Source organism: Zonotrichia albicollis, chromosome 19 (genome assembly GCF_047830755.1).
Source record: "Zonotrichia albicollis isolate bZonAlb1 chromosome 19, bZonAlb1.hap1, whole genome shotgun sequence".
NCBI lineage: Eukaryota > Metazoa > Chordata > Aves > Passeriformes > Passerellidae > Zonotrichia > Zonotrichia albicollis.
In genome coordinates, this window is record NC_133837.1 from 7,950,089 (window position 1) to 7,973,798 (window position 23,710).

A 23,710-nucleotide genomic window follows, 5' to 3' on the forward strand; every position below is an offset into this window, starting at 1 on the left:
CTGGGAACTCTGTTTTTCCTCTGGCTTTCACTCCCCAGCCCTGTCTGTCTGTGCAGCAGAGTGCCCGGCTGCCGGGTGGATTTTTGGGATCCTAAGCCTGGCTCTCATTTGGGGGGCAGACAAGGAGGGGCTGTGGTGAACCCCGCTCTCCAGAGGGCCAGCAGGAGCCTGCCTGGGCTCTGCATTCAGGCCACAGACGGTGAATGACAGAAAACAGAGCCCAGAGCTGCCCTTGGATGTCAGTGCCACCCGAGGGTGTGACAGCAGCTGCACAGGATGGATGCAAAGCCAAACACATCGATCAGAGCGTGCAGCTGTGCTGGGAGCAGGGAGAGGGCTGTGCTGGGAGCAGGGAGCGGGCTGTGCTGCAGGCAGGCACCGGGAAACGAGCGGGGAATGCAGGAGCTGGGACTGAATTTTATTGTTTTATTCCCGGCCACGCACCTGCTGTGCGTGTCCCTGCAGCAGTGGGCAGCCTGCTCCCGCTGCCCGTGCTGCCCACGGTGGAGCTGTGGGTCTGCAACCTGCTGCACCTCTGCCAGCCTGTGATACCGTCCCTGCTGCACCTCTGCAGGGCTGGGCACCATCCCTGCTGCACATCTGCCAGCCTGTGATACCGTCCCTGCCGCACCTCTGCAGGGCTGGGCAGTGCCCCGCTGCATCTCTACCAGCCTGTGATAATGTCCCTGCTGCACCTCTGCAAGGCTGGGCACCATCCCTGCTGCACCTCTGCAACGTGCTGCACCTCTGCCATTGGTCTGCAACCTGCTGCACATCTGCAGGGCTGGGCACTGTCCCTGCTGCGTCTCTGCCAGCCTGTGGCACTGTCCCTGCCGCCGGGACAACGCAGCGACCCCAGCCCGGCGTTGTCTGGTTCTTACAGCCCGGGGTCCCAGAGCCCCGCGATCCTCGCAGCCCCTGCGTGTTGCAACACCTGCGGGCAAGGTAAGGAACCGCTCCCGGTAACTGTGGCTGGGAGGAGGAGGAGGAGGAGGAAGCAGAGGCCTCTGCAGGCACAGGGAGCTGCAGGAGGCAGGGAGGGAGGGAGGGAGGGTGTGATGCTGCTGCTGCCGTGGGAGGGATGCAAGGATGCTGGAAGGGGAGGGGGGATGCAGGGATGCTGGGTGGGAGGGATGCAGGGATGCTGGAAGGGGAGGGGGGGATGCCAGGCCATCCATCCATCCTCCTCCTCCTCCCGTGGCTCCTCGGGCTCTGCTTGCTGCCTGCTCCCTCCCAGCCCTCCAGCTCCCCTCCCTCCAGCCCTGGTGCCCTCGGGGATGCTTTCAAACCCTGCCCCATCTGTCTGTCTCCATCAAGAGCCCGTTTCTCTGGCAGGAGGAGATTGTGAGCTCCAAATCGGGCTCACTATCCCCAAATCCCAGACGGGACAGCAGGACATGGCCACTCCATTGTCCACCAGGATGGGCACCCTTGGCCTCATGGCCACCGACAGCACCCAGCCTCCCTCTCCCATGTGCTGCAGCCCCACAGAGAAAGGGAACACAGGGCCAGAGCTCCTGGAGGTTCCTTTCCCCATGGGAGCCCTTCCCAAAGCCCTGCTCTGCTTGCTCATCTGGGAAATTGCACAGACTGAAGAGGACAAAGGCAGCTCTGGGTTCCTCTGACACCAGGGGTGCTCAGCCTTCCTTCAGAGGCACCAAAGGGAGATAAAAATAACCCAAGACAATGCAGAGGAGCTGTTTGTCCCTGCCTGAGGCTGGGCCAAGCCCCTGCCCCTGCCTGTCCTCAGAGCTGCTTTTTTAGGGCTTCAGTTTCTCCTCCAGCTGCTGCCTTGCCCTTGCATCTGCACATACAGAACTGTCCCTTGCCCTTGCATCTGCACATACAGAACTGTCCTCCAGGACTGGTCCTTGTCCCTTTGATCCTGTTCCCTCCCCACAGGGATGTTCCAGAGAGGTTTTTGGATGTTCTATCCACATCCTTCTCAATCCAGAGCCTGCCTGGAGGAAGGGTTAAAGCCCTCCCTGGCTCTGGGTCAGCCTCCTCCTGTCCTCACCTGCTTGCAGATGGTTTCTCCTGGAGGAAATGTGTGTGCAGGCCCTGAGGCTGCTCTACAGCTACTGGAGAAGGCAGCTCTGACTTCCATGGGCACACAGAGCCCCTCCAAATGGGGCTCCTCGTGTCCTGCTGGGCTCTCTGTGCCTGGGAAATGCCTTTTCCATCCATTCTGGGTGTTTGAGGGACGATAAGAACAGAGGCAGGGGCTGCAGGGATGGGGCTGTGTTTGAGAAGTGTGATGGTGTTCACAGGGGTCTTATGTTGAGGGAAGAGATGAGGATCTGACTCCATGTTTCAGAGGGCTTGATTTATTATTTTATAATATGTATTGTATTGAAACTATACTAAAAGAATAGGAGAAAAAGTTCTATCAGAAGGCTAGCTAAGGTAAGAATAGAAAAGAATGAAAACAAAGGTTTGTGGTTCAGAGAGTCCGAGTCAGCTGACTGTGATTGGCAATTAATTACAAACAACTCTACAAGACCAATCCCAGATGCACCTGTTGCATTCCACAGCAGCAGATAATCATTGTTTACATTTTGTTCCTGAGGCCTCTCAGCTTCTCAAGAGGAAAAATCCTAAGGAAAGGATTTTTCATAAAAAGATGTCTGTGACAGGAGACTCCTCACAGGCCTCAGGGGCTGCAACAATTCTGGTGTGAGCTGCAAGGAAGGGATGTGAGCATCCCCAAGGTGTGGGATGTGCTTCATCCCCCACTGTGCTCCTCATCCCTGGCATTGGGGCAGATCTGGAACGCTGGAGGAGGAAACAGAACCATAAACTTCATTCTCTTTCATGCCTGTCCCCAGCAGGAGAGGCTCAGTAAACAGGAACTGGGTCATTCCCTCCCTCCAGAGGAGCTGGTGTGAGAGAAACAGCCACAGAATAATTATGCCACATGAGCTACTAGAAAATGCCTTTTCTGAGCAGCTTCTGGGGACACATGGGAACCTCTCTGGCTTTTCAAACTCAAAGGGACTTTGCTTAAGTTCCCTTCCAAAGGAAACTGCTTCAGCTCATTATTTGCAGACAGCATCTGTCACTTTTCTATGCCAGTGGCTGCTGATCGTCCTCAAAGAACATTGTACAAATGTGCAGACTGCTGTGTGCTGAGAAAGGACTGCTATTATATCAATTTTCCACTTGAAAGCAGCAATAACAGCAAATAAAGCTGGAGCCACATGACTCTGCTGGATCTGGGGCACTCACGGAGCCACTCACCCTCCCTGAAGGGTGGGAGCCTCCCTGGGGCAGGCCCAGCACAAACTGGTTCTGCTGGTGGGCAAGGCAGAGCCAGGGGCTCACCCTGTGCCCCTGGGACCTGCCCCAGGAGCCTCTGTCACCTGCAGGAGCAGAGCCCCAGGTGACACCTGGCTGTGTGGCCTGTCCTGGGGTCCAACCACCCCAAAATGCAGCTGCTGTGGGATGGACACAGCCAGGCCTTGGCCAGACACCATTTGAGTGCTCTCTCCTGTGGGATCAGTGAGAGCTGAACCCACAGCTCCTTTTCCAGGTTTGTGTGGCCTGTCCTGGAGCCCAATCCTAAAATGCAGTTCTTATGGGATATGGGTGTGATGGACACAGCCAGGCCTTGGCCAGCCACCATTTAAGGTGTCCTCTCCTGTGGGATCAGGAGGAACTGAACCCACAGCTCCTTTACCAGGGCTGGGTGACACTTGGTTTGCGTGCCGTGTCCTGGAGCCCAACTCCAAAATGCAGCTCCTGTGGGATGTGGTTGTGATGGACACAGACAGGCCTTGGCTAGCCATCATTTATGTGTTCTCTTCTGTGGGATCAGCAGGATCCAGAGTTCATTTTCCAGGGCTAGGTCACCTCTAGTGTGTGTGCCCTGTTCTGGAGCCCAACCCACCCCAAAATGCAGCTCCTGAGGGATGTGGGTGTGAAGGACACAGCCAGGCCTTGGCCAAGCACCATTGGGGGTGTCCTCTCCTTTGAGATCAGCAGCAGCTAAATCCAGAGCTCATTTTCCAGGGCTGGGTGACCTCTAGCTTGTGTGCCCAGTTCTGGAGCCCAACCCACCCCAAAATGCAGCTCCTGTGGTATGGAGGTGTGATGGACACAGCCAGGCCTTGGCCAACAGAGAACTGAAGGTGTCCTCTCCTATAGGTTTAGCAGGAAATAATTCCAGAGCTCCTTTTCCAGTGCTGGGTGACCCCTGGTTTGTGTGCTCTGTCTTGAAACCCAACCCACCCCAAAATGCAGCTCCTGTGGGATGGACACAGCCAGGCCTTGACCAAGCATCATTGGAGGGTCCTCTCCTGTGGGATCAGCAGGATCCAGAGCTCATTTTCCAGGTCTGGGAGACCCCTGGTTTGTGTGCCCTGTCCTGGAGCCTAATCAACTCTAAAGTGCAGTTCTTATGGGATGGGGGTGTGATGGACACAGCTAGGCCTTGGCCAGCCACCATTGCCGATCTCCTGTGGGATCAGCAGGAAGTAAACCCACAGCTCAATTTGCAGGGCTACATGTAAAGGAAGGACAAAATTGGATAATCTGCACCTCTGGAGAAGTCAGCAATGGGGAAAGCCAAGGAAATTCAGGGTGAATTCTGCCCCTGTGACCCTCAGCACTTCCTGGCAGGCCAGCAAGGTTTGCCAAGTTTGGGTTTTGTTTCAGACACAGCTGACTCTTTAAAAGTGTTTGTGGAATGCTTTTGAAAAGGTTGGTTTGCTTGGAGTTTTAAAAGTGCATTTCAGTGTTTCCATACCAAATGGATTTCACACAACATCTCCAGTTCATTTAAAAGCCCTTAAATATCTGGATGCTTTTCAAAAGTTGAAAATTCCTGTTTCAGTCCTGTCACAGCTCATCTTTTCCATTCATTATGTTTTGCTTAACCTTTTGGGTAAGGATGCTGCCATTCTCCCAGGGCTTGTGCAGCATTCTAACAGCAAGTGGCAGATTTGGAGAATCTCTGTGGATTTCAGGGAGCAATAATCCCATCTCCTGTGTCACACTGCAAAGTCCACGTGCTGGACCTGCTCCAGAGGGATCCACACTGAGAATTGGATGGTCCCTGTTGAAAATTCAGCTTTATTCTGCTCTTACTAAAACCAGGATCAGCTGTGCTGCTGGGATTGGTGGTCCCAGACCTTCCACTGGAGATTTGGGCTGGAATTTCCAAAGGGGAGTGGGCAGCAGGGCCAGGAGGGGATTCTGTATGTGGGACCCCACTGGAACAGTGCCCAGCTCTGGTGTCCCCAACATCAGGAGGACAAGGAGCTGCTGGAGCAATTCCAGAGGAGACCTGGAAGTTGATAAAGGGACTGGAGCACCTTGGTGGGGTGTTGTGAGGGTCCCCAGGATGAGGTGAGAGATGAGAATTGACTCCAAGTTCTTAGAAGGCTGATTTATATTATATTATATTATATTATATTATATTATATTATATTATATTATATTATATTACTAAAACTATACTAAAGAAAGAGAAAGGAGACATCAGAAAGCTAGTCTCAGCCCCTTTCCCATCTTCAGCCCCTCCAGCCCATCCCCAGCTCTGTTCCCTTCCCTCCACACCCTCTAGCCCCTCAATGTCTCTTATCCTCAACATCTTTCTCCTTCAGTCATTTATTTATAGCCTGAGATTTTAGGGAAAAAAAATGCATTTCAGTGAGAGGACACCTGTCAGAGATAAACACAAGCAGGGTAAACACCTGCCTGGCTGGGTGGGTGCTTCAGAAGGAAAACAACACAGGAATGTTGGGAGCTCTCCCAAATCCTTGGGAAATCTGGCAAAAAGTGACCTTGGGTGTCCTGAAGGGTGCTGGGAGATGAGGATGGTGCTGCTCTGTCTGCTCTAATTAGGTTTTTAAGTGCTCCGGGGTGAGGGCTGACTTTGCACAAGGGATGTGGCAGCGACCAGCACCAGGGAGCTCTGAAGCAAGGCAGAGCATCTGGTTCCTTATCTGAATCGTGGGCACAACAGAAACAGCATAATGAGGGACAAAAACGCTGCTTTGGAACAGGAATAATGGCAGTAATGTGATAATGGCAGTAATTACAGCCCTGGTGTTAATTGGGTGATGGGAGGGTGCTCAGCAGGGCTGGGATCAGGAGGGGAGCACAGCCCAACACCACAGGGCAATCACGCCCTGGGAGGGGGGAAATGGGAGGAGGGGTCCCCAGGTGTCCCAGGTGTCCCCAGGTGTCCCAGGTGTCCCCAGGTATCCCCAGGTGTCCCCAGGTGTCCCAGCAGCTGGATTGCAGGGGGGTGGGACAGGAACCTCAGTGGGGTCACAGCTGAGGTGTCGCAGACATCTTTTGTGGAAAATCCTCTCTTTAGGATTTTTCCTCCTGAGAAGCTGAAAGGCCTCAGGAACAAAATGTAAACACTGATTATCTGCTGCTGTGGAATGCAACAGGTGCATCTGGGATTGGTCTCATGTGGTTGTTTCTAATTAATGGCCAATCACAGTCAGCTGGCTTGGACAGAGAGTCCAAGCCACAAACCTTCGATATCATTCTATTCTATTCTTAGCTAGCCTTTTGATTAAATCCTTTCTTCTATTATTTTAGTATAGTTTTAATACAATATATATCATAAAATAATAAATCAGCCTTCTGAAACATGGAGTCAGATCCTCATCTCTTCCCCAATCCTCAGATCCCTGTGAACACCCTTGGTGACATTGAGGCTGTCCCTGGTCTCTGGGGACCTGCCCTGCCCACGTCACCTCTCTGAGCATGAACAGCCCCATCTGAAGTGATAATTCCAGGGGTTTTTTTTCTGTAATGGAGGAAAATGGGCCAATTTCAACCCATCCCAGCCTCAGCAGAGCGTCTGAACTCAGGCTCTGGGGCCACTGCAGCTCTTAGGGGTTTAAATTTGGTATAACAACATTTTTGTGTCGTCACCACTGAAATTCTCAGCACTTTGGGGAGCAACTCCCTGTCCTGCAGCCACACAGTGCAGATCAAAGCTCTGAGGCCCTACTGAAATCCCTTTAGTCAACAACCATAATAATAATAATAATAATAATAATAATAATAATAATAACAAATGAAACAGAAAATCACAGGATGGTTTGGGTTGGAAAGGACCTTAAAAGCCACCCCTGCCATGGCAGGGACACCTTCCACTGTCCCATGGATGCCTCCCACTGTCCCAGACTGCTTTCAGCCCTGTTCAGCCTGGCCTGGGACACCACCAGGAACGGAGAAACCCTCCTTAGACAAGTCCTGAGCAATCCCAGCCTCTGCTTTCTGCTGAATAGCGCGGCTCACACCCTGTGCAGCCAATCTGAGAGCCCTCAGCTGAGTTCATATCCACTGAATGCATCAGGAGGCAGCTGCCACCCACTCTGGGTACAGCACTGACCTGGCACAGGGACAGGACCACCCCAGATGTGCCCCCAAGGATGGGCACGGGGGGAAATAATTCCAGATGTGCCCCAAAGGTTGGCCAGAGGGGCAGGATCACCCCAGATGTGCCCCAGGGCTGAGAGGATGGGATCTGCCATGGGGTCAGTATGAGAGTCCCTGAGCAGGGACTGGGCCATCAATGCAGGGGATTGCACCCCTTGCTGTCACCTCTGTCCCCCCAAAGCAGGCAGGGATCATCTGGGGCTTCTGCTCTTTGGTCTGAGACTAAAAGGTGGAAGAAAGTATTTTGCTCCTTAGTCTAAGACTAAAAGATGGAAGAAAATATTTTGCTCATTGGTATAAGTCTAAAAAGTGGAAGAAAATATGGACACCCAGAGACCCCCACCAAACCCTGCTTGAAAGCAATTAAAAAAATTAAAACATTAAAATTAAAAATAAATTTAAAAATAAAATAAATAAAAATAAAATTAAAATTATTAACCATTGAAAGCAATTCAATGGTTAAGAAAATCCAGACAAATCATTTCCTTGCTATTTCTTACTGGGAAAAGGATGAAACTTTTTTTTTCCCTGAGTAGTAAAAAAGTAAAAAGAGAAAAATCCACCTTGAGAGATGCAATAAGCATGGAAGGGTTCAGCCTAATTAATTCTGTTCTTCAAGTCATTATCACCTAGCAGCAGGTGCAGAGGAGCTGCTAGACAGACTGATCCTGAGCTTTGGAGTCCAACTGACCCTGAAATTGCTGAGATCTCCTCTTCCAGAGCAGAGATGGTGAAGAAGGGGTTCCTCTCCCCCAGCAGTGGAGAGCCAGGCCACAAGAGGAAAGGATTTTGTGTCTGGGGTGAATTGTGCACAGCAGCATTGCTGAGTCCATGGCACTGCAGATCACCTGGAATTCCCATTTTCCAGAGCTGTTCACACATGGGAACCCTACACTTGTTCCATGGTTTTTGGTTTTTTTCCTTCCAGGACCTGAAGGAGCTACGGGAAAGATGGAGAGAGATGATTGACAAGGCATGGAGGCACAGGACAAGGGCTTAAATTGAAGGAAAGTAGATTGAGAGGGGATACTGGGGAGAAATTCACCCCTGGCAGGGTGGGCAGCATGCCCAGAGCAGCTGGGGCTGCCCCTGGATCCCTGGCAGTGCCCAAGGCCAGGCTGGATGAGGCTGGGAGCACCTGGGACAGTGGAGGTGTCCCTGGGACAGTGGGAGGTGTCCCTGCCATGGCAGACGTGCAATGAGATGAGTTTTAAGGTCCGTCCCAACCCAAACCATCCTGGGATTCTTTGGCTCCCCAGCCCCTCCTGCTCTGTGCATCCTCCCTCCCTCCTTCCCCTGCCATGGGGTCCAGCAACCCCCTTAGCCTACACAGCCCCAGAGCTGGCTCAGAATCACAGAACAATGAAGTTGGAAGAGAAATAGCCACCAAAAAATAACCATCAAAAATAAGCACCAAAAAAACCACCAAAAATAAAATAACCAGAAAAAAAACCCCACAAGAAATAACCACAAGGAATAACCACAAAGAATAACCACCAAAAAATAAGCACCAAAAAAACCCAAAGAAAATAACCACCAAAAATGACCACAAAAACCACAAAAAATAACCACCAAAAAACCCCACCAAAAATAACTACAAAAAGTAACCACCAAAAATAACCACAAAAAGAAAGCACAAAAAATAACCACAAGAAATAACCATGTGGGCCTGGATTCAACACCCAGAAAAGTTCAATTTAGGAAGGAGCCAAATACAAAGAGCACAGGGAGGGAGAAGGGAGAGGAGCCAGGAATTTGCATTCCCACGATTGAGGAGATTTATCTGCATTTCTAGTTAATAGAAGACATTAATTGATTCATGTTTTTTATGGCTGCACACTGAGCTATTTCTGTCTGGAAGGAGACACTCTTAAATGGAATGAGTCAGAGCAGACCTGTTATGTCACCCTGGGACCCTGCAAGACTGGTTAATAGCTCTGAAGAAATCAAGTTGCTTCACAGGGCTATTTTCTCTTCAGACATCAAAAGCAGAGCAAAAGGAGAGTAGTTCTGAAGGCTGAAAATGATTTTTTACACGGTCCTTTGCATTTGACAAATAGCAACAGGATAATCAAAGAGCTTTGCTCTTCACAAGGCAGTTCCACAGATGTCCCAGCAGGATTTATCCTTCCAGCTGAACAGGAGCTCCTGGAACGTGCCTGGGGGGAGTCCTGGCAGGTCCCAGCTCCTCAGTTCACTTCCTGCCAGATTAACTTTGCAAATCAAAAGAGAAGGAAAGCTTCTTTCTCATCTTTAAAATATTTAGGAAAATATAGGAAGGAATTCCTCGCTGGGAGGGTAGGGAGGGACTGAGATGGATTTCCCAGAGCAGCTGTGGCTGCCCCTGGATCCCTGGCAGTGCCCAAGGCCAGGCTGGACACTGGGGCTGGGAGCAGCCTGGGACAGTGGGAGGTGTTTCTGCCATGAAAGAGGTGGCACTGGGTGATTTTTAGCTTCCCTTCCAATTCAGACCATCCTGGAATTCTGTGATGTTCCTCCAAGAACTTTTTCCCTAAAAATGCACCCTAACCCTGACTGTAACCCTAACCCAAACCCAAACCGTAACCCAAACCTAAACCCTAACCCTGACACTGACCCAAACCCTAACCCTGATCCTGACCCAAACCCAAACCCAACCACTGACTCTAAACCAAACCCCTCACCCTGACCCGAACCCAAACCCTGACTCAAACCCAAACCCAAACTCTGACCCTAACCCTGACCCTGACCCAAACCCAACCCCAGCACCTTCCCAAACTCCCTCCCTGGTGCTGCAGCCAGGATCCTCTGGGAAAGGGGAGTGTGTGGAGCAGGGAGCAGTTCCAGCTGTGGGGCTGTGGGGCAGTTCCAGCTGTGGGGCAGGGGGCAGTTCCAGCTGTAGGGCTGCCCTCCTGCTCTCCCTGCCAGGACCTTCTCCGCTCTCTGGAGTTCTGATTCGAGGCACAGGACCTGTTTTTCAGAAGGTTTAGAGCAGAGAACAGCAATGGCCTGATCTGTTTATCTCGGAGTCAATCAATTCCTGCAGGAGGAGGATGAGAACAGCCCCAGCTCAGGGAGGCTTTGAGCAGCTGGAAGCTGATGGACTCCGTGCCACTTCTTCAGGGATATTATTTGTGCTTTCAGAACAGAGCCACAAAGGCACAAATAAATCCAACTTCTCTGGGAAATTGTCCTTTATTCTGCTCCCTGGCAGGCACGGGGGGTGCCTCGAGCAGGTTTGTGACAGAAGCATTGTCCCTGCTGGGCACCAGAGCTGCTCAGGGAGTGCCAGGGGAACAGGAGCAGGAGCAGGAGGAGGAGGAAGAGGAAGAGGAAGAGGAGGAGGAGGAGGAAGAGGAGGAGGAAGAGGAGGGGGGCTGCATCCTGCAGAGCTGTCCTGGGGGAATGGCCAGTCCTTGCTGCACAGCTCCTGCCCTGATGGGACTCTGCTGGAGACATTCCCAGCTCAGACCTTCCCAAAACCCATCCATGGCAAATCCTCACTCCTGGCTCTCTGCTGGGGCTGCCCTTCACTCTGAGCAACTCCCTGGCAGCTCACAGCAGCCAAAGCTCTGCCCTTGGGTGAGCACAGGATGAGCTGGACCTGCACCTCTGATGGCTGGAGAGGTTGGGCGGAGTTAAAGTGGGGATTTATTAAAAGGCCTCAAAGGATCCACCTTGGGCAGTGCAAGAGCCCAGCCAGGGCTGCACCCAAGATGGACCCAGGATGGACTCAAGAGTCAGGAGTTTTCACCCTTTGATGAGTTCTGGTCCATTTCCATGCTGGGGTTCAGTGTCCAATCCCAGCTCCAGGGGATGCAGTCCCACCCTCCCAGGTTGCTCTCCTCCATTCCCTGCTGTTTGCACTTTTTGGGGCTGAAGCTGCAGCGGTGTCCTTGGTTCTGGGGCTGAAAAAGGATTGTTCTGTGTGCCTGAGCTGTGAGGAGAACTGCTGACACTTTCTGTGGAGTTCAGAGTTATTTACCAATGCGGTGCAGAGCCTGGGAAATATGAAAGCTAAAACTGAAGGCATCACCTGAAGCTGCAGCCCCTGGAGCTGCAGAAAGGTCAGGAAGCCCTGAGAAGGAAAAGGTGAGAGGCCACTGAGCTCAGCATCAGAGCTGTGTCCCCTCAGCAGAGCCACACGGCTGTGGGGATGTCACCTCTGTCCCCACATGGGCTCAGGGAGCTCTCAGGGTGACCCAACCCTCCCTCACTCGGGGTGTCCCAGTTTGCCTCAGCTCCCAGCACAAACTGGGCCGAGCTCAGGGTATTTCTGGCAGCCTGTGGGTGCACAAGCCGTGCCTTGGGGGCTGAGGGACAGCAGGAGCTCAGGGAGGTTCCTGCAGCCCCAAGAGCTCTCCATGCTCCTCCTGAGCATTCCAGGACTCCCCTCTGTCCTCTGGCTGTGCCTTCTCCTCCCCACACAAGGCCAGGGCTGTGTCCTGCACCCCGTGACCCTCAGAAGGCTGTGGCAGTGACACCCAGGGTGACCCTGGGACAACAGCACTGCCTGCTCTCCCTTCTGAACCCAGCCCTTCCATCCATGCCTTCCACGCAGGGAGGAGGAGCAGAACTCCCCAAGCTGCCTTCTCTGGGCCAAATCTACATCACAAACTTTTATCCACAGCTCCCTCCAGCATAGGCGCTTCTAAACTCCTAATTCCCTTTCTGCTCTCTAATCCAAACCTCAGGTTGTTCTCATCACCTATCTTTGAACTGGCTCTATTTTTAGTTTGCTGCTTTAAAATGAAGATGAGGAGATGCCTATTATAGACTGAGCACTCCTGCTATCCAAGCAGATCTGAACTCAACTGTCACATTCAGATTTTCTGAAAAATCCTCTTTGCCCAGGATTTCTTCTCCTGGGAAGCTGAGAAGCCTCAGAGAAAAGGAATACAATAATTATCTAATTTGCTTCTCCTGTGTTTTTCTGCTTTGGAATGTGGTTGGAGATTGTTTATCCAACAGGTGATTGTTTGATTGGTTTCATGTGAATTATTTTAACTTAATGACCAATCAGGGCCAGGTTGTGTTGGACTCTGGAAAGAGTCACGATGATCATTCTTTGCAGCCTTCTGTAAATATCCTTTCTCTATTCTTTAGTATAGTTTTAGTATAGTAATATAATATAATATAATATGATATAATATGATATGATATGATATGATATGATATAATATGATATGATATGATATGATATGATATAATATGATATGATATGATATGATATGATATAATATTTAGCCTTCTAAGAACATGGAATCAGATTCATCATTCCTGCCACGGGGGACCCCAGAAAATACCACCCTGAACCCCAGTTAGTGGCACTGAAATAAACCCTGGTGTTTTATCTGGGCTGAAACAACAGGGGCCCTGTGCTGACAGGACAAGCAGAGAGAGGGGTGGAGCTCCTGAAGAAAACATTGAAGGGTTGTGTTTCCAAAGAGCAATCCAGGAGTTGTCAGCACAGAGCCCGGCCCTGCTCTGAAATGGGGCTTGAAGCACAGCTGGGCTCAGCAGACCTGCAGCTCTCTGCCTGCACAAATATTTTATATAAATATAAAACACAAATATGTTCCTTATCCTAGCTGGAAGGTGATCCCTGAGCTCAGCCTGGTCCTGTGCTGATCTCAGAGCTTGAACAAACTCCCAGCAGCAAATCCTGGAGTCAGGGAGCAGTTCCCTGGCTGGATTCCTTCTGGGGACAGAAACTGGGCATGGGAGGAGGAGGGAAAGGAAGAGGGGAAGGAAAAGGAAAAGGAAAAGGAAAAGGAAAAGAGAAGAGAAGAGAAGGCTCTAAGACATCCTGAGTACATTCCAGGTTCAGGGGGGAGCTGCAGACCCCCTTCCAGCAGGGGCAGATGTGCAGCAGCACCGTGGGCTGCTCTGCATTGCTCACACCAGTTGATTTTTTGCAGCAGGTCCAAGGCAGTGGCAGTGAAATCCATCACAAGCTCCCACTGTTGGCAGGAAATGGGCTTGGACTCAGCTCTGTGGCTCTGGGCTGAGCTCCAGGGCTGTGTGGCACCACAGGAGTCACTGGCAGCCCCAGCTCCCTGCTCATTCACTGGCTGGCAGGGCTCTCCAGCAGGCACAAGAGGTACCATGAGAAGATCTGTCCCTGGCCAAGGGCTGCCAGCTCCATGGATCCCTGTCCAGGACTGGAATGCTGCTCCCTGTCCTGCAGCCACTATGGAGGAGAGGAAAGAGCTACTCCTGGTTTTCACCCGCCAGGCAGAAAATCCCAGGTTTAACCCAGCCCCGGGTCAGGTTCTGGCAGCTCTGCTCCATGGGAACACCAAGGTGATGCCTTGAGAAGGCAAACCTGAGCCCTGTGGCTCAAAAATCTCTTCTCTCATGAATGTGGCATTCACATTCTCTGAAAAAAATCCCTTCACCCAGGGTTTTTCTCCTGGGAAGTTGAAAGACCTCAGAGAAAAAGGAGAACAATTCTTATCTCATTTGCTTCTCCTGTGTTATGCTCCTTTGGAATGTGTTTGGAGATTGTTTACCCACAGGTGATTGTTTCATTGCATTCTGCTGTGAGTTGTTTTCACTCTTTGGCCAATCAGGGCCAAGCTGTGTCAGGACTGTGGAAAGAGTCATAAGTTTTCATTATTATCTTTTTAGCCTTCTCTAAATATCCTTTCTGTATTCTTTAGTTTAGCTTAGTATTCTTTAATATAGTATAATAAAGTAGTAAATTAGCCTTCAGAGAACATGGAGTCAGATTCACCATTCTCTCCCCTCATCACTGAACCTGCATTCACACCAGATCACGAGTTCCTCCCAAGGAAGTTTGGCAGATAAACTGTGCCCAGCACACTGGCTTTGCTGGAGCAGTAGATTTTTGGGATTTCTGGGAGTGCTCAAGCTCTCCATCTGCCAGACTCTGACCATGTTGTTGTGGAGAGATCACAGATGGTTCAGAATTACAGATCCCTCTGCAAAGCCTCCTCTCTGCTGCCAGGAGTCTCTAGTTCTTCTCACAATATTTGAATTTCTTATTTGCAACTGGCAAGCAGGATTAAGAGAGAATGCAGCCCTGCCAAAGGCACATAATCCAGCTCCAGGGTGAGCATGCATGGAGGTGAAATTCCCTGTTTGGGAAGAGAAGCAGCCTGAGATCCTCAGCGACACCATAGCAAGAAATCAGAAGGGCTCTTTATGCAAACGGTTCTTGATCATAAATAGAGAAAAACACGTTCTTCAAAGAGGAGCTGGTGGCAGGCAGCTGCAGCTCCACTTTCACAGACAGCTGGGCTGTACCTGCCAGCTCTTCCCCAGCTTTCAGCTCAGCTTTCAAAGGTATCTGCCAAAACATCCCTGGGAGCTGACAGACTCCCTGTGAAAGGGCAGCCAGGAACAGGCAGGACTCCTTTCTTCTCCTCTCAGCCACTGTCACTCATGTTGTCACCCTGTTATTGCATACAGAAAGCAGAGGGATCCATTCTGGAGCTCCAGGTGATGATTGAAACTCATCCATGGTGCTCAGCGGAGGGCTGGGTGCAGCAGATGGGAATTAGGGGAGTGAAAACCTGGGGGATTCACCTTGGCATGGGAACTGGAACAGCAGAGGGTTGGGTGCAGCAGATGGGAATCAGGGAATGAGAACTTGGGGGATTTACCTTGGCAGGGGAACTGGAGGGAACCTTCCAGTGGGGAAGGAGAGTCCCAAGTTCTGGGTCTGTCCCACACAAAGTCAGGGAAGCCCTGTGACCTCCCAGATGCCAAAACACCCTGCTAACCCTGGGTGTGCACACCCAGAAAGGCCCTGGTGGCCTTTCCTGGCCTCAAACACAAGATTTTGGCTTCCACAGTCTCTAAGAGAGAAAGAAGAGACAACCACAGTCCTGTCCTTGTCCCCTTTGATCAGGCCAAGTCAAAAATGCCCAAATCAGTGGATGGGTGAGGAATGGGATCTCCAGGAGACAAAAGGCTCCCTTTCCATCTGACAGCTGGCTCTGGAGGAGCCCCAGGGATCTCCTGGATCTCCAGGTGCTCCATGCCCAGCTTGTGGGCATCTCCCTGCAACTCCAAGGAACAGAGAGCTCCAGGGAGGCTCTCAGAGCAGCTGCCAGCCTTTGTGCTCATTGCAAACAGTGTGGGACACACTGGCTGGTGTGGGAATTTAGAATAATTTTGAGATGGGACCTCTGAGCTGCTTTAGATGGTGTGATTTATTTTTCATATCTTCTACCTAGGCAGGAAGGGTGAGTTTGGCTCACACCTTCACCACATGGCTCAGAAGATTACAAGACCCTCAGTTACAAGACCTTTTAAAGATTTATTTATTGTAAATGCGGGCAACACCAACGAGGGGAGAGAATGATGAATCTGACTCCACGTTCTCAGAAGGCTAATTTACTACTTTATTATACTATATTAAAGAATACTAAACTAAAGAATACAGAAAGGATACCTATAGAAGGCTAAAAATATAATAATGAAAACTTATGACTCTTTCCAGAGTCCTGACACAGTTTGGCCCTGATTGGCCAATGAGTCAAAACATTCACAGCAGAATCCAATGAAACAATCACCTGTGGGTAAACAATCTCCAAACACATTCCAAAGGAGAAAAACACAGGAGAAGCAAATGAGATAAGAATTGGTTTCCTTTTCTCTGAGGCCTTTCAGCTTCCCAGGAGAAAGACCTGGGCGAATGAATCATGGTTAGGGAATGTGAATGCCACATTTATTGGCAATAAAACACTGCAAACAAGGATATTGATTGTTTTGACCCAATGCTTAAATATTTTGTCTTATGGACTCATGCTACAGTATGAGCTTTCTTAGCCAATCTTGTTATGGCACACAAACCTACGGTAGTACATTCTAAAAATTCTTGTTACCTTTGTAACTACTTTTATATTTTATATCTTAAACTCTAAAATTTAAACTTTCCTCCACTCAGCTTTACCTGTCTCAGCTTCAAACTCCAAATCCACATTCTCGCTTCTGTCACCTGAGTTTGGGAGTCTTTTCCAAGGTCTCAGATCAAATCCTGGGTTTAATTCTCATCTTTGGCTTCCAGGCCCAAAGTTCTGAGAGCTCCCTGCATTTCAGATCCCCCCAGGCTTGGAGAACCCCATCCCAGAAGGTTCTGTGCAGGTTCCTGGGGCATTAGGACAGGAGCTCCCCAGCTCTGCTGTCTCAGTGCTCCGTGCAGGAGGGGACACCGGGGACTGAGGGGGTTTTGCTGCTGTTCCCCCATCCCTTCCCATCACAGACATCTTTTCATGAAAAATCCTTTCTTTAGGATTTTTCCTCCTGAGAAGCTGAAAGGCCTCAGGAACATAATGTAAACATTGGTTATCTGCTGCTGTGGAATGCAACAGGTGCATCTGTGATTGGTCTCATGTGCTTGTTGCTAATTAATGGCCAGTCACAGTCAGCTGACTCGGACAGAGAGCCTGAGCCACAAACCTTTGTTATTCTTTCCTTTCTATTCTTAGCTTAGCTAGCCTTCTGATGAAACATTTTCTTCTATTCTTTTAGTATAGTTTTAATATAATATATATCATAAAATAATAAATCAGCCTTCTGAAACATGGGGTTAGATCCTCGTCTCTTCCCTCAACATAAGACCTCTGTGAACACTGTCACACCTTCCCACAGCCCTGCAGCCCCTGGAATGTTTCCCGTGGCCTTTCCCCCCTCTCCTCCCACCTGGCTGATCCCAGGGCTATAAAAACCAGAGCTGTCCAGACTCTGCTGAGAAATGGCCAGGCCACGTCTGAGGGAGGCTAAATAATTCAGAGAGGCTTGAAATGTCCTATTGCGTCATGGAATGTTCCTGCACAGCTCCCAGGCCCCCCTCCCCATCCCAATGATCCTATTTCCCAGGCAATACAGTTAGGTGTCGGAATGTGCAGGGCTTGGGATTCATCTGGAATCAGGGATGTGGGTGATCTTAAGCAAGGCAGCATGGAAATCATCCGAAATGATCCAGGATAAACAGAAAGTGATTCATTGGCATGCAGCGGGCTCAGGCTCCACAGCTCTCCATTGATGGGATTTCTAACAAGTGTTTAAGGACCCAGCACACCTAACCCTCAATTTTTGCAAATCTATTCATGGCAAGTTACAGGTGCAGGTGTGGAAAAATGATCCTCCAAGTCCTGCCTTCGCCTGTAATAATGAGTGTGCTGCGAGTGGGGATTACTAATGATGGGGCAGGCAGTAAATTCCAGCCTGGAGCTGATTCACTGCGTGTTTTGTAGCTGTGCTGGGCCCAGGAAGTTGTGACAGGTGTAATATAAGACCCCAAAATAACAAATCAAGGGTACAAAGCAGCACTTTGGGAAAGGAACTGGAACACAGAGCTGCAAGGCAAGCAACCGGGAACCAGCCATGGCAGCAGGGAACCAGGGCACTGTTGGAGGGGGGAATCAGAACTCTCAAACTGCTAATGAGGAGCAAATTAATAAATCTTTCTCTCCCACTCATCTCTGAATCATATTTACAGCCAATGGAGCAGCAACCCCACCAGTCCCGAGGAAATGGCTGGAAGTGGGGCTCAGTTTGGGGTGCCCCAAGGCACCAGGGTGTGCCAGAGGGGCAGAGGGGCCACCCCAGTGTTCCAGCCTGCAGCAGCTGCTCCATGCTCTCCATCAGCTGAGGCGTCTGCACTGAGATTGGTTTGCATCCAGACCTGTCAGTGCTGAAATACAGAACCTGTCAGAGGCAGCTCAGCCTGCACGAAAAGCAGCCAAGGATGGGCACTGAGGGAACACCGTGGATGGGAGATGGTGGATCCCAGGGGAGGAATGACCTGCTCTGGTGCTGCACAGGATGTCCCAGCCCTGCTGTCAGTCAGTGATGCAGATTTCTGGATTTAAGGGACCGTGGGAAAAACAGATTTGGGCATTGTCACAGACATATTTTATGACAATGTTTTTGTTAAGATTTTTTTTCTTGAGAAGTTGAGAAGCCTCAGAAATGAAATGTAAACAATGATTATCTGCTGCTGTGGAATGCAATAAGTGCACCTTTGATTGGTCTTATGTGGTTGTTTTTAATTAATGGCCAATCACAGTCCAGCTGTCTCAGACTCTCTAGTCAGTCACAAGATTTTATTATCATTCCTTTTCCTTCCTTTCAAGCCATCTGATGAAATCCTTTCTTCTATTCTTTTGGTATATTTTTAGTATATAATTTTCTTTTAACATAATATATATCATAATAAATCAGCCTTCTAAAACATAGAGTCAAGATTCTCGTCTCTTCCTTCATCCTGAAACCCCTGTCAACACCACCACAGGGCATAAATAAACAGCAGCAAAAACTGGCACCTGGCTGGGAGCACTGGGTGGCAGGTGACAAACTGGCACCTGGCTGGCAGGTGAAAATGAGTGTGGAGCACCAACCCCATGGGGGCCTGTAAATGTAAGGATGAGATGGGGGCACAAATGAGAGATATTAAGAGAACCTCTGACTGATTTTAACAGCAATTCTGAAAGATTTCATTTAAAATGTGTGTGTGTAAATTGTTTTGTACCATTTGATTAGTTTTGGTAGAGTTCTGGCTGCTGCCAAAGTGTCACAGACATCTTTTCATGAAAAATCCTTTCCTTAGGATTTTTCCTCCTGAGAAGCTGAAAGGCCTCAGGAACAAAATGTAAACAATGGCTATCTGCTGCTGTGGAATGCAACAGGTGGATCTGTGATTGGTCTCATGTGCTTGTTGCTAATTAATGGCCAATCACAGTCAGCTGGCTCAGACTCTCTGTCCGGGACAGAAGCCTTGTTACCATTTTTTAGGATTCCTTACTGTTCTTAGCTTAGCTAGCCTTCTGATGAAACCTTTTCTTCTATTCTTTTAGTATAGTTTTAATGCAATATATATCATAAAATAATAAATCAAGTTGTCTTAAACATGGAGTCAAATCCTCGTCTCTTCCCTCATCCTCAGACCCCTGTGAACACCACCACACATCCTCACGTTGCAGCATCCTCACCAGGAACAGAAAATAACCTCCCTGTTTTCACACTCTTGCAGAGCCCCCAGGAAAACCAAGAAGCTGCTGGGTGCTGACCAGAGGTTTTCATCTGAGTTACCATCTCTCCAGAGCTCCTGCTGCTGGCCCAGGCTGCTGAAACCCAGGGAGCTCCATCCCACTGGGAAACTACTGGCAAGGTCTGAGACTGGGAGTAAAAAACCAACCAAACCAAAGTAAAAAAACAACCAAAATGAAAATAAAATAAAAACCAAATGACAGGTTTTTATGCAAAACCCCAGCAATATGATGTGGGGTAGGCTGTGTGGAGTGGATGAGTTTCCTCTCTGGGGTGTTTATCCCAAATCTGTGGCTGTAAATCCCTCCAGGCTGGGTGGGTGCCAGAGCTCTAGGGAGCCCTGAGGGCACAGCCCAGGCCAGGGTGGGACACGGGCAGTGCCAGGGTGGGACATGGGCAGTGCCAGGGTGCTCAGAGCAGGCTGAGGGAGCTGGGATTTCAACCCCAGAGGGGTGAGCTGGCTCCTGTCTCCCACGTGTGTCCCCGGAGCTCTGAACCCTCCCACGGCACCAGCAGGAGCTGCTCCCACGCAGGAATGTGGGATCCATCCTCCCTCCATGGGGGCTCAGTGCCCTGTGCCCTCCCAGTGAACCCCTCAGAGCTGCTGGTGGTTAATTCCACACAGAACTGAAAGCTGCTGCCTCAGAACCAACCATCCAACCTTCTCCTACCTAACCTGGCATGAGACCAGCCCTGCTTTGTGCCTCACCACAGGGAATTCTACATCCTGAAGAGCCAGGATTCACCCCTGGACCATCCTGAGAGCAGAGGAACTGCCCATGGCTTGGGGAACACACACTGGAATGGCTCCAGAGCCCTCAGGGGTGCATGGCCCAGGGGAATGCCATGAAAGAGCCACGAATGCCCATCCTGCCCAGCCTGGGCATGGCACACACGTGGCTCTGCTGCTTTGGTATCCATGGTGCTTTGGCATGGCTCACGTCTTTGTCTTCTGCCCAAAATAGATGAGCTCTTAAATATTACTCAGCACTTGGAGTTCTGCCACAGCACAGTTGAGAAAACACCAAAAATGTGTCTCCCAGTGCAGAGAAATATTGAGAGAAACTTCATTGGCTTCGTGCAGTGCAGGGCAGAACCCCCTGCACAGGGCAGGGTGAGGTTAACAAGGGCTGGAACTGGGAAAGGACAGAACCTGCTCATCTCAGTGGGAATAGGAGAAAAGAGAACAGAACCTGCTCATGTAAATAGGAATAGGAGAAAACAGGACAGAACCTGCTCAATAGGAATAGGACAAAGAGCACAGAACCTGCTCATCTCAGTGGGAATAGGAGAAAGAGCACAGAACCTGCTCATGTAAATAGGAATAGGAGAAAACAGGACAGAACGCACTCATTTAAATTGGAATAGGATAAAATAGCATAGAACCCACTCATCTGAATGGGAATAGGACAAAAGAGCACAGAACCCACTCATGTAAATAGGAATAGGAGAAAAGAGCTCAGAACCTGCTCACCTAAAGAGGAATAGGAGAAAACAGGACAGAACCTGCTCAATAGGAATAGGACAAAGAGCACAGAACATGCTTATCTAAATAGGAATAAGAGAAAACAGCACAGAACCCACTCATCTAAATGGGAACAGTACAAAAGAGCACAGAACCTGCTCAGATAAACGAGAATAGGACAAAAGAACACAGAACCTGTTCATTTCAATGGGAATCGGGGAAAAGATCACAGACTCCACTCATCTAAATAGGAATAGGAGAAAAAAGGACAGAACCTGCTCAGATAAACAAGAATAGGACAAAAGAACACAGAACCTGCTCACCTAAATAGGAATAGGACAAAAGAGCACAAAACCCACTCATCTAGAGCCCTGGCTGAAACTCTCTTACAGGTATTGGGTGGTGACTTCAAACTGAACTCAGGAAATCTGTCACAGATTTCCCCAACTCAAATCTGTCAAATATTTCCCCAAATCCAAGCATTTCAGGCATAATCCCAATGGCAGAACCCCTCAGTTCCCATGTGCCCCCTGTCACAGCACAGATGGACAATCAGCTCATGTCACAGACACAGACAAAGCACACACACGTGAGCACAAGCAGGTCCTGCAACAGGTGTGAGGTGTTTGTCACTCTCATCACCCAGCCGTGGTGGAATTTGCCATTAAGAAACTGGAAATGAACATTACAGCACTGTTCAAAACCCAGGTGGATTTAGAGCTGAAAGGTAAATTCTAAGGCCAGTCCATTCTGATGTCCATAAACAGCCCAATATCCATTTCTTGAGAGAACAAAGCCTTTTTTCTGTTTGGAACCCCTCCTGTCTGAGGGCTGTGGTGGATGACCAGGCTGCATTCCCAATGACCACTGTCCCTCTTGCCAGGGATGGGAAATGTGCTCTGGAAAAGGTGTGGAAACCCCAGGTTCACCTACAGGAGAGCAGAGCCTTTGCAGCTGGAGGAGCAGAGGAGGTTTTGTTCTCACCTGGGAGGAACTGGGAGCAGCCTTTTTGTCCAGCAAGCTGCTGGGAGGTGCCTCAGGGGTGTGAGGTGAGGATAACTGACCTGCCTGAGACTGAGGGCTGGGTTTGCAGCCCTGCTCAGGGATCTCCAGGGCTTGCTGGAGCCCATCAGGACACCCCAGCCCATGGACCATCACTCCTGGGGTACCTTTGCTACCTGACCCTAAAAACTCTCCTAATGTGGCAGGATGTGACCATAAAACCCCTTTGAGATGGGGACACCTTGTGTGAAATGTCACCCCTGGCTCCTCCCTGGAACCAGTGTAGCTCCCAGCCCACCTGAGGTTCCTCTGCTTCCCTTCCCTTGGTGCAGAGCTGGACTGGGACTGCAGGGATGGGAGGACAAATCTGGGACTGCAGGGATGGGAGGACAAATCTGGGATTGCAGGGATGGGAGAACAAATCTGGATTGTGGGGATTGCATTACAAATGTGGGATTGCAGGAATGGGATAACAAATCTGGGATTGTAGGGATGGGAGAACAGATCTGGGATTGTAGGGATTGGAAAACTGGAGTTTCAGGTTATTGGGCTATAGCACTGGAATTGAGGGTGTTGGATTACAAAACTGGAATTTCAGGATATTGGATTGGAGGGATTGGATAGCAAATCTGGGATCGTAGGGATTGGGTTACAAATCTGGGATTGAAGGGATGAGATTACAAATTTGGGATTGTAGGATATTGGATTACATATCTGAAATTTCAGGGTGTTGTAGTACAAAACTGGGATTTCAGGGTATTTGATTACAGAACTGGGATTTCAGGGTATTGGATCATATATATGGAATCTCAGGGTATAGGATTACAGGATATGGGATTACAGGACTGGGATTTCAGGGTTTTGGATCACAAATCTGGGATTACAGGGTATTGGATTACAGGACTGGGATTGTAGGGTATTGGATCACATATATGGAATTTCAGGGTATTGGATTACAGGATATGGGATTACAGGACTGGGATTTCAGGGTTTTGGATCACAAATCTGGGGTTACAGGGTATTGGATTACAAATCTGGGATTGCAGGATATTGGATTACAAGTCCCACGGGTGCTGCCTCAGCCTCAGTAAACTTTATTTAAGCACACACAGACATACACAGACAATATACATATATTTGTTTCTTCTCTGACAGTTCTACAGGACCGACACTACTTTGGATGACACTCGTGGAGAACTGGAAAAAGTGCAGGAAATGTAGGAAAAAAGTAAATTAAAAAAATTAAAATATCAAGGTCTTTTAATCATTTGTGAGTCACGGTCATCCACAGAAACAACACAGGAGCGTTCAACCAGGCGAGCACGAGGACACAGTACATTGGTGAGAGAGGAATCTCCACATACATCGTGTCTGCAGGGGGTACAGCAGTCTTGGGGACACAGAAGGGGACAGGAATGGCACATGCACCCCCCGTGTCACAGCCAGGCCACCGGTGGCACTGGGGACAGGAGGACACTCCGAGCACGTCTCACTGTACACCAGAACAACTCACCAAAAGCATCATCAGTGAACACTGCCTGGGGGTCGTGGTGGCACCAGGACACGGCTCTGGTGGCACCAGGACCCCCTGGGTGTTCGGTTATTTGTGTTAAAGCTGTGTCTCCACAGATATTTATATACAGTACATGTACACAGAACATACACACAGCAGCACATGTCGGTTTTTGTGGTTTCCTGGTTTGTACATTATATCACAGATTATAGGAACACAGAAAATATAGGAGCTAAAAAGAAATAATTTTATAAAATATTCCTCATACCCCCCCCCCCCGCCCCACCATTTAAATAAATAAATAACTAAAAGAAAAGCCC

The 23,710-nt window shown here is 49.6% G+C and overlaps 1 protein-coding gene and 1 long non-coding RNA gene across 5 annotated transcripts in view; one reads left to right on the forward strand and one right to left on the reverse strand.

The window, feature by feature from the left end:
- The window catches only part of SHISA6 (shisa family member 6), a 146,114-nt gene that overhangs the window by 88,656 nt on the left and 33,748 nt on the right, over nt 1–23,710 (reverse strand). The window lies entirely within an intron of this gene.
- LOC141731224 (uncharacterized) lies at nt 28–23,668 on the forward strand. 2 transcript variants are annotated; one of them, XR_012583212.1, is made up of 3 exons: nt 28–945; nt 19,394–19,531; nt 21,759–23,668. It is a non-coding gene; the product is annotated as an uncharacterized LOC141731224 (long non-coding RNA). The 2 variants fall into 2 exon arrangements; XR_012583211.1 differs by having other exon boundaries at nt 37–945; nt 23,033–23,668.